Source organism: Psammomys obesus, unplaced genomic scaffold (assembly GCF_907164565.1).
Source record: "Psammomys obesus unplaced genomic scaffold, mPsaObe1.curated_primary_1811, whole genome shotgun sequence".
NCBI lineage: Eukaryota > Metazoa > Chordata > Mammalia > Rodentia > Muridae > Psammomys > Psammomys obesus.
Genome location: NW_026596131.1, coordinates 16,243,939 through 16,255,343, shown reverse-complemented (window position 1 = coordinate 16,255,343; position 11,405 = coordinate 16,243,939). Strand labels below are relative to the sequence as shown.

The 11,405-nt window shown below is 47.9% G+C and overlaps 1 protein-coding gene and 1 pseudogene across 4 annotated transcripts in view; one reads left to right on the top strand and one right to left on the bottom strand.

The window, feature by feature from the left end:
• The window catches only part of Tbcd (tubulin folding cofactor D), a 161,312-nt gene that overhangs the window by 81,336 nt on the left and 68,571 nt on the right, over positions 1-11,405 (bottom strand). The window lies entirely within an intron of this gene.
• LOC129665638 (40S ribosomal protein S7-like) lies at positions 4,363-9,586 on the top strand (annotated as a pseudogene).

Sequence of the window (11,405 nt, the reverse complement as noted above, 5' to 3'; positions counted from 1 at the left end):
ACATATACATATACATATACATATACATATACATATACATATACATAGACAGGTTGGGCCCACTTCTGCTGCTCCTAGGGTGGCACTTCTGTGGATGACCTCCTGGGCTGTGCCCAGCCTCTGCTATGGGAAAAGAAGGCATTGGGTTTCCAGCTCTGCTATTCGGGGGTCTAGGAAACAAAAGCCAGGGTATCTTTAGTGGCTACAAGGGCACTGGGCACTCACAAAGCTGGGCTCAGGGCAATGGTGATTTGGAACAAGAAACTCTTTCCCGTCACCCTTTATATAATCGTTATCACACAGAAATTCAGAAACAGCTTTCCAGATTCAACAGGTTTAAAATAAGGAAACTGCTCATCGCTATGAACAAGAACCTTTCTCATGGCTCCAATTACACACTGTAACTGCATGTCGAATATATACATCACACCCCAGAGGGCTTCCTTTTGGCAACTTGGGAGTCCAGCAAGGTAATTTAAACACCCTCTCTCTAGACAGCATGGCATCTGTTTAACGCAGCCTGCCTAAGGAAGAAGCAGCCTCCAGGTGAGAGAAGCAATTTAACCCACAGAGCCCCACATTCCTCCCTGCGGGGTCTGTACAGGCATCCTGTGCATAAGCAGAAACCACCAGCCCATACACATCACCGCACGGTTACATCCCAACAGCCACTCAGCACACTAACCTAAAACAAGTTATCACACTGAGCAATCACGGGTTGTACAGGTTCTGAGGTGTGTCTGCTGCAAACCCCAGGCTTTGGTCGACCTTCCCAATTCAAACACGACGGTAAAGAACTCTGGGAGATGAAGGTACACAGCGGCCTGAGCAATCCCAAGAGGAGAGTATGAAAAAAACGTATGGAAAGTCAAGTCCTCCAATGCAGCCCAGGAGGCCAACAACAGGCAAGGTGCTGGCCACAGACAGACAGACATACCAGAGAGAGCAGTGTCTCCCATGCTAGGCTGAAATCCACGCAATATCCTGAGCCACCTCATCCCATGAGGAGAGCCATACTCAGACTCTGAAACCGACCCACTGAGCCTGAGCCTCACAGTCCTAGCTCCCGGGATGAGGTGTGACTGCAGGACCTGCCCCTTGTACCACCAGCCATCGTACTGGCCTTAAGAATGTCTTCTATCTTGCTCAAGAAAGATGTCCCTTGAATGTGCTGAAGATAGGAAGAATGATACACAGCACATCAAGCTCCACAGACCTGTGGGTAAATGTCCCACGGGCCATGGCAGAGTGGGTGGTCCAGCAGATTCTTCTGGAAATGACAGAAACACACTGGTAAAATGCCCATACACACTTGCATCCCTATTGGCTGGAGAATCAGATGAAATGCACATAATGCTAGTAAGAAGTGTGAGGCACCTATAAACACAACACTCCTAATGGACCTGATGGGAGTAGAGAACAGAGGGAAGATGGCAGGTGATAACACAAGCCCTGTGGTAACACTATATTAAAATCTTAGCTATGTAGATAGTTTATGTAGAGTCACATCTGGGACTGATGGCATGTGAGCATGCATGTGCGAGGGCATGCACACTAGTGCGCGCGCGCACACACACACACACACACACACACACACACACACACACATCCATCTGGAAATCTCTGCTAATTACAGTCTGTGCCCTGAGGCCAACATTCTGGTTAGGACACTGTAGTTCTGAAAAACACATTGGGTCTTCCTGAACACTTCTTTGCAATCTTGTAAACCTTTAAGTTCTTCAGAATGAAACAAAGTAGAAAGAAGAAAAAAAGAGGAGGAGGAGGAGGAGGAAGGAGAAGAGGAGGGGGAGGAGGAGGGGGAGGAGGAGGGGAGGAGGAGGGGGAGGAGGAGGTTGATCAGAAGGAGGGAGGAGGAGGAGGAAAGCTTTACTGATTTGGATATTAAGTACGCCCCCAAAGGACTGCAGAGGGCTTCGAGCACTTCTGAGATGAATGGCTCACTGCGTGCTAACTTTAGCAGTGGATACTGATGGCCTCACCGTGCGTGGCCAGTGGGGCCTGGCTGGAGGAAGCAGGCCACCAGGGAATGCTTTAAAATACTAGATATCTTGCCTCAGCTTTTTCCTGGGTTTGCTTTCTGGCCCTAGTGTATCATGATGGCCCTGCCATGATGGTTTGTTTCATACCACAGGACCAACTGATCCTATGTGAAACCTTGGTATCACAAGCCAAAGGAAACCTTCCCTCCCAGACAGCCTTTTCTCAGGCATACTGTCACAGCAATGAAGAATAACTTGCACAAAAGTCAAAGCATGCTGAGGTCCAAGCAGAAGCCTAGGGTGTACAAGATGATAGTTATCTAAGAAGCACCCAAAAAAAGCAGCCCAAATATCATCTAGATACGCAAGCAATGCCTTGACCCCAGCACAGGTTGTATTTGTGCAGATGTAATGATGACATCCCTCTCATTAACCACAAGATACATATGCAGTAGAGGCGCAAGGAAACACTGTTCTGTAGTTAGAATATCTGTGTCCCTCCAAAGGTCATGACCTGAAACATAAGCACTTAAGTGTTGGTCCAGTGGGACCTAGGATCAGGGTATGAAGGCCTCACAAGCTCTGAAGCCCCTTCCTCACGAAAGGACACAGCAATATGAGGAAGGGGTCTTTGTCTCACTCACAAGGTGCTAGCTGCTTCATCTGGGACTCCTAGCTCCAAACAATCACAAAGTAATTGTTCAGAATGAGGCGTTTTGTTACAGGCACCCAAAGGAACTGCATCAAGAAAAGCAAAAGACTCTGAAAGGAATCCTGAATACACATGGCTCAGCCCCTGCCTACAGGGAAAGGCCAGAGGCCTTCTCCAGACATTAGCAGAGACATGGAGAAGGCATTGGTGAGTAGTTAGGAATCTAGGACACCAACACAACAGCCACCAGGCTACACTCACAGATGTCTGAGAGAATGTCCCAGCATGCACAGCAGAGCTTCCAGGTGAGGCCAGGCTTGATAGCTCAACACTGTAATTCCAGCACTCAGAAAGCTGGAATTACCAAATGGATTTCTGTGAGTTCTGGGTCGCCCTGAGCCAGTGAATGAACCATCTTTAAAACGCACGCACGCACACCCCAAAACCAAACAAATAAAATGGCTTCTGTGAGAGCCCACATGGTCATGGTGACAGAGAGGGAGGAAAAAGTGTTCTCTTGTGCCTCGATGTATTCCAGAGGGTTAGGAGACACCAAGAGTGAGCATGTAAGTTTTCAAGACAAGGGAGAAGTCAGGAACGCAGAACGTTCCCCAGGGCTCTGTGCTTCTCTCACCAGGTAAGGCACACCCTCCCTGGAGGTGTTCCCTGCATGCCAGACAACCAAAGGCAGCAGTAACTACCTCTGTGTCCAAGGTGGTAGCCACCTCCCAGCCATGTCCACACCCTGGAAGTAACAGCTACCACGAAGGTGGCACAACAGGTCTTCGCTATCTGCCCTTTCAGAAGACTGAAAAGTCATCTTCATAGACAAGACACTGTTCCATATTACAAGTAGGTTCGGAAGAGGGGGAAATGAGCTGCAGCTGCTACAAATGAAATATGGGATCCAAGTGCCATCAGGTGCTCTGACAGCAACTGACCAAAAAGAGATGACAGATGAGGCTGGTGGGAAAAGCTAGACGTCCATGGGAACACCCAATTCACTTTCCCCTTTACCAGGTATAGGCCAAATGAGGCCTAAACTTAGAGCCTAGACAAGATGACTGGAGGCCTCTGCCAAAATAAGCTCCTGAGAGGTTTCCCTTAAATGCTGGACTGAAAGGCAAACAGGTAAGCCTTCCAGGTTATCCTTTCCCTTGGATTCCATCTTTCTTGTCTTGACAGAATGTTCAAACACCCCACAGACTTTACTGCAGCTGCCCATGACACAGCGTGCACACCGACCACATCCTAGCTGCCCATGACTGGGTATGCACATGTCGGGAGCCGCTCCCGCCATTACAAGATGGCGCCGGCTTCCTGCTTCCTGGTTCTTCTTGCCAGCATTTTCGCGCTTCTTGTCAGCATTGCTTCGCGATTTGCGCATGCGCCGCCTTATGCTAATGTAGGATTGTGTGATCCTCCAATGGGAGATCACATGTTAATTGGGTATTGTGTGGAGCACCAATTACAGATGAACACGCCTCTCTGCTGGCTATTTAAGCAGAGCACAACCCGGGGTCTGGGTCCTTCACCATCTGCAAGAAAGAGCTGTTCAATAAACTTGCCGCTGAAGAAATCCTCGGTTGTTGCGTCGTCCTTATCGGCAAAGGCCGGTCGCGACATGCACACAGTTCCACAGGCTCCATAACACATGTCCACATGGAATTCCCACAACTGCACCTTCCCTTCTCTGTGCTCTGTGTTGGCATGACTACACATGCCAACAACCCCATGAACCCCATCCTGCATTATCCAAACAAAATCAAGGGGATATCCAAGCAAGGTCAGTATGGCCTCCCAGGGAAGCAGAACACAAACTCTTCAACACAGTGCAAGGGGGTAAGCTTCTCACAACTGCCAAAACACACAAGGACTACAACAAACAAGTTCATGGGATGTGGTTAGAGGTCCTGCCAGAAGTTTAGTGGTGCCCAGCAAAGGCACAGGAAAAGGCCACCAAGCTGACAAAAAGACTCAATACCTTCTCCATCATCAGCCAGCCAGCATATCTGCTAGCTCTCAAAGGCACTCAAGTGCTGACCTCCAGCCTGGCCAAACCTGCCCAGGTTTACACTCAGGACTGCACTGGTCTTTTCAAGTGATCCTAGTGGTGCTTTGCCAAGTAAGCACTCCTGGAGGTCATTTTCAACATGACCTCCCTGGCTCCCTTTATCTCTGCCATGGTTCCTTCTGTTACCACCCTAGCCACTGTCCCAGAGGCAAGGACCTGCCTCCTGACACCACCACAGGTCACCACGGAGGAAGGGCATGGCATGGCAGGACCATGCAGCAGGAGCAAGGGCGTGCACCTCTGCTGATGCTGTGCTACTGGCTCAGAAACACCCACAGCTAATGACAGAGTGGCGAGCGCCACAGCATGAAAGAAGCAAAAACAGCGTCCATGAGGATTAAAGGCTAAACCAGGAAGTTGAGACCAGTTCTACCTGACTTACAGCCAGGGTCCCCAGCCCCAAGGGCCAGGCCACCAGTGGCCCAAGACAGTGACCCTGTCTCTAGCCTCTTGGAACGTCACAGATGTCTCAGAGACAGCAGGATCCCAGGAGATTGCAGTGTCAGAGAAGTGCCCTAACCCAAGGCAATATTGCAAGAGATGCACAAGACTCCAGAAAGAGCAGCTGACCCAAGGTCACAGAGGGCACATCTAACATGGTAGCAAGTCCTTAGTCATGGTTAATCTCAAGCCTGGCACCCACCTTTAACTAAGTGATTGAGAGGGTCTGGTGTCGCCATTCCACCTATCTAACAATTTTCCTGGTCATGGCCTAGTGTGTGCAGCCCACTAAGAATGTGGGCTTTCTACCAACACACTGCCAGCAGTTGGCCTTGGCTACCGATTCCAAAGGTTGCTCAGTTAGTATCTGCAACTATGAATTCTAACCGCCATCACTTGTGTTCCCGGCAGGGACTGGACTCCATAAAGAAAGTTTTGGGTTGGGGCAGGAGTGCCCATCACACGCAGGGACAGCTCACAGGCATACAACATTCATTCTTCCTGCACTCATTTTCTCTGGAAAACCAAGTCGCTGAAGGAGGATGATTGTGGTTTAGAAGTGTCCAAACCAAATGGAAAGGCTCATATATTACAGACTAGGTTCCCAGCTGTTGGAGCCAATCACTGTGAGGTGACCAGATCAGGAGGGTGCTGGCTTAATACATTAATCTACTGATGGATGTTTAATGTGATGACATTACTGGGAAGAGGAGGAGCTTTAGGAGTCAGAAGCTTTTGGAGGAAATAGGTCAGTGAAGGGGTAGCTATTTAAGGGCCAAACACCTCCCCCTCACCCCCTCTCTCTTGGGCACCCTGAGACAAGCCATACCGTCTTCCTCCATATACTGGCACCACCATGCTATTTTGTCTCAGCTTAAGCCAAAGGAATGAACAGGTCTAGCCAATCTTGGACTGACATATCTGAAACTTGAGCCACAATAAACCTTTCCTTTTATGTCAGGCACTTTGTCACAGCCACAAAAGGGTGAGTTACATAGAAGACACAGCCTTGAAGTCACTATCACCTTATGGGGCCAAGTGTGAGTGCACTACACCTGGACTCAAGATCAAGGACAAAGCCCAGACTCCCATGTAGAAGCTAAGAGTTCCACTCCTATCTACCAGCTAGATGCACCTCAAGCCCCTTCCCTCATCCCCATAAGCCCAATGTATCAGGGTAAAGCAAGCCAGTGGGTCTCAGGAGCTACAGTAATCTGTTCACAATAGGCCCTTCACACAACAGGACCGGCAAGCATAAAAATAAGAACAGAGAACAAACACATGGAGCGCCCACAAAGGCACACCAAGGTTAGTTCTCAGCTTTCTCTGCTCTGCAAGACATGCAGGGCCCAGGAACTATGTGGAGCAGTTTCAGCGTCCTGCTGCCAGAGCTAACCTGAAGTTCTAGACCCTGGGTTCTTCAGCCAACAAAATCAGCTGCACAACTCCCCAGGGAAATCAGAAGGCCACATGTTACCACCACTACCAGGAAGGCTGGCCAGGAGCTTGTCACAGAAGACAAGATTGGTCAGTGGGAAAGTAAGCTCAGCAAGTGAAAGGTTCTGGTTACGATAAAAGATTTCTCAATAAAATATTTTACATCAATCGGCCAGCAAGAGAGGTAAAGGTGTTTGTGCCCAACCTGACAATTTAAGTTCTATCCCAGAGGTCTACATGATAGAAGAAAACATCCCAAAAGCTGTCCCTTGACCTCCATATGTGTACTAGGACATGCATGAAAGACATACAAAATAAAAATAAATGCAACTTAAATTTTTTTTCATCAAATGGCATAAACACCATCAAACCTCTAAAATCATAGAAAGCTGTGGGTGGACAGGCACCGAGTGTACTACAGAGCCAAATAGGACAGTATCACCCACGCCATACACAGCTCAGGTCTGGCCCTACGCTGACATCCACTTTCGAAAACAAACAAACCAAATCAGGTAACACAAGTAGACAACAGGCTTTATAATGTACATGACTCGTATAGACACATGAGCAAGAAGAACTGAAACACATACTTCCTTGACACCTTCCTTCACCTAACAATACATTATTTCACACAGAATGCCAATTCTAACTAAATAATTGTGAAATAATAGTAAAAGGATTAAAGACATTTTTAAAGGTTTGAGGTGGGTCTCACTAGCCCTGCCTCACTTTGAAATCACAGAAATCCACTTAGCACTGTTTCCCAGATATTCAGATTAAAGGTGTAACACACCACGTTCAGTTAAAAGCCCATTCTCAACGCATGCATGCATGTATTTAGACACATTCCCATGCTGTGCACAAACAGACAAAACACACTAAGGAGAATGGTGACTATAGACTGGTGTAACACAGATACTATCGAGGGTATGCGAAGACCAACAGGGCAATAGCAACTATCTGCAGATCCTGTGTCCACCAAGGGTTTAGTATCCATACTACATACACTCCCCAGGCATGGCACGAGGCAGAACGGGGCAGGTGGATCACAAGTTTAAGGTCACCACGAAACACATTCTATCTCAGACACAAACCTCTCTCGACACCACCTCCACCCCCACATACATACCAGGTATGGGCTGTTGGTTTTCTTTGCGCTTTGTTTCTTTGGAGACATCAGCTGGGTAGACTATGGTGTTCTCCAACGTGTGTTCTACTTGCCTCATTACCCTGAGAGCTGAGATGGTTAACGTGTCTGCCACCGTACCCAGCCAAAGCATATGTACCCCTTGAAGAGACATGTGCCCAAACAGACACACAAACAGCAACAAGTACATGAGAAGATGCTCAGCATCATCAGTTACTGAGACAAACGCAAGCCAAATCGCATCAGCGTGCTCCTTCTTACTCATCAGACTGGGCATAAAAGTTGGCCTCCTTTTTTCAGAAGGACGACTGGGGTACGCACTACCAGAGGTGTAGGCTAGCCCTGTGCCGTGAAGGGCAGCAGGTGCACAGGGCTCTGCCACGTGGTGAGCACGAGAGGGAAGACAGGGAAACTGTAATCAACCACGACTACTACAGCAGTGTCCACAGCAAAACTGGGACAGCCAAGAGGAGAAGACAACCCAAACATCAATGCATTCCGTCTTTAAAAAGGCGTGAAGTTCTGAAACACGGGTGAACTTTGAATTCACTGTATTTGGCAAAAGGAGCCCGATCCAAAAGTTCTAACTTACTAATTCAAGATACTGAAAACACACTGGGACTTGCCAGTGTTAGGGAAGGGTGCAGTGACTATGGCTGGGCTCTGGCGTCTTCTGTGCTGAAAAAAATGTCTTGGAACAAGACAGAAGCAAAGGCTGTGCAATCCTCCATCCCACATGTCACCCACTCACTCACTGTAAAGTGCTCAGTGAGTCTGGAAGATGGCCCCATCAGTAAAGAAAAGCCTTGCAAGAGTGAAAGGACCTGCGTTCAGCCCCCAGTACCCCATGTTTTGTTTTGTTTATATAATAATAATATTAATAATAATAACAACACCAGGTGTAGCGGTGTGTGCTGTAACCTCAGTTCTGAGAAGACGAAGACTGGGCAGCCATCCTAGCCTACCAGAGATGCTCCAGGCCAATGAGAGCACCTGCTTCAGAAGGCAAGGTGGAAGGCTAGAGGGCTGGCTCAGTGGCTATGAGCACCTCTGACTCTTGAACGAGACTCAAGTTCAGTTCCCAGCACCCATGCTGGGTGGCTCACCAACAGCCTTTAACTCCATTTCCACATCCAACACCCTTCTTCTGGGCCTCCACAGACACCTGTACAAAATTAAAAATAAAGCCTAGTTTCCGTAGTGTAGTGGTTAACACGTTCGCCTCACAAAATTAAAAATAAAACCTTTGTCTCACGAGAGCTTTGGCGCTTTCTAAACCAGCGCACCACAAGGACAAAGCCATGTTCAGCTTCGTGCCAAGATTGTGAAGCCCAGTGGTGAGAAGCCAGGCAGATCTCTGCGCCAGCTTGAGGTGAAGTCAGATCTCCAGAGCAGCTGCTGCAGCAACTCAACATCACCGTGGCCAAGGAAACTGAAGCTGATGATGGTCAGAAAGCTATTATAATGTCTGTACCAGTTCCTTGGCTGAAATCTTTCCAGAAAAATCCAAGTCTGGCTAGTTTGTGAATTGGAGAAAAAGTTCAGTGGAAGCACATAGTCTTCATTGCTCAGAGGAGAATTCTGCCCAAGACAACCCGGAAAAGCCTCGTAAAAATACGGAGGAGCCCCCCAAAGCCACACATGACTGCAGCGCCCGATGCCACCCTTGGTCTTCCCAAGAGAAACTGTGGGTAAGAGGATCCATGTGAAACTGATGGCAGCCGGCTCACAAAGCACAGCAGAACAATGGGGAGCACACAGGTGAAACTCTTCCTAGTGTGTGGAAGAAGCTCACAGGAAAGGATAAGTTGGAATGCCCAGATTTTCAGTTGTAAAGAAAATAACTGAATAAAGTGTCATTCGTAGTAAATTAATTAATTAATTAATTAATTAATTAATTAGTTAAGATCAGAACTTTAAGAAAAGTGAACGAGGAATGTCACCTGAGATTGTCCTCTGACCTCTTCACACCTGTGTTTACACACATGTTCTTTCACATACATGGGCATTCACACATGTACACACAAATCCAAAGAACAATTTTGTAGAACACTACAAGAAATATTTAAATAAAAGACGAAACTGCCAGGCTTGGTGGAACACACCTTTAAGTTCAACACTCAGGAAGCAGAGGCAGGTGGATCTTAGTGAGTTTGAGGGCAGCCTGGTCTACAGTTAAGAAAAGCAGCAGTGAAAACCATCACATAGAAAAGAAGGAAATCAAAGTGATCATCTTGAAAAAGTAAAAGACTAAAAGACACCATTGCAGCAGACAGAGAGTGATGGGCTCAGGACACAGCCAGGCAGAAAGCATAACCTTGAAGATCGAGCTTGGTAAACAAAGCATCACAGCAGACGAGCAGTCACACTGCTGCGGAGAGGCCAGAGAGAGAAGACGGGGTGAGCTCAATGCACATCTCTGCCTGTTCACCAGGATTACTATCATATTTCTTATTCTAGTAGTATGTGTAGCATGAGGGAAAAAAAAGAAATCTTCATGTCAGTGTTTCACCTTTCCCTGTCCCTGTTCAGATTACCATCTGTCTGAGGCTGTGAGCGGAGTAAATGGGCTCAGGAGACCACGATCCTGGGCTACACTTGGAAGAGCAACAAGTCCCAAGCAGGGCCAGAAGACAAGGCCCTGAGCTGCACTGCTCTGGGAGAGCAAGCAGGTGAGGAAAACTGTGGGAATCCTTAAGACTTGGCCCAAGTTCACAAACCCAAACTGAGTTTCCCAATCAAAGACAAAGCGAGCCGCTGCACAGAGTTTCAGGTTTCCCTTTAGACACAGAGCATTGGCACCGACCAACACCAGGAGGGGTGGGAAGAGCCAGGGACTGTTTACACAAACACAAACAAAAAAGCCTTTCACCCTCAATCATTCACCCTGAAGGTGCTTAAAGAGCCACAAGGAACCCAGTTCCACACAGCTCAGAGGCAAAAGAGCCAGAAGAACATGTGCCCTGAACAAGCTGCCCACAGGCCACATCTGTGCAGCCTGGCCTCCCACAGGTCACCATGCGTAAGACCACTTACCCTCACTGGTCCTTGTAGAGAAAGTGTCCAACCTACCTACTCAACAAAATAAATTATCTCCAGTCTATAAAAGCTCAGAGTGGCATCACCATAATAACGAAATTAAAGCTTAAGCGATGGCATCGCACACCTGAGCCTTCAAGCTCCCCTCAGGAAAACAGACGACAAACAATGAAACCTGCTTACACACTTTGGCCCCGTCTCACTAGAACTGCCCAACTGTGCACAGCCAAACTAAGTGACCAGAGTAAAAGAAACCCACCGACAGTCTTAGTTTTGTTTCAAATAAGAAACCAAGGACACCACTGCCAGGCATACTCAAGAACCAGCCTATGGAGTTCACACGGCCAAGGAGAGTGTTAAATGCAGCCCTGGCCCTACACAAAACCGTAAAACTGCTTAACACATGGAGGGTTTTCTTGTTGTTTTGCTTCTTGGGGGGTGGGGGGTAATTCAGCTGCAGGTTCTCGAGCGTGAACTCTGTAGACGAGAACGTTGTGTTCCAGTGTCAAAAGGCTGGACACACCTGAGTCCTGAAGTCTGCCTGGCAGCACTAAGGGCCACATTAACCTGTCCACCTCCTGCCTTGTGGCAAGTGAGGACCCTAAGGCTGTGGGA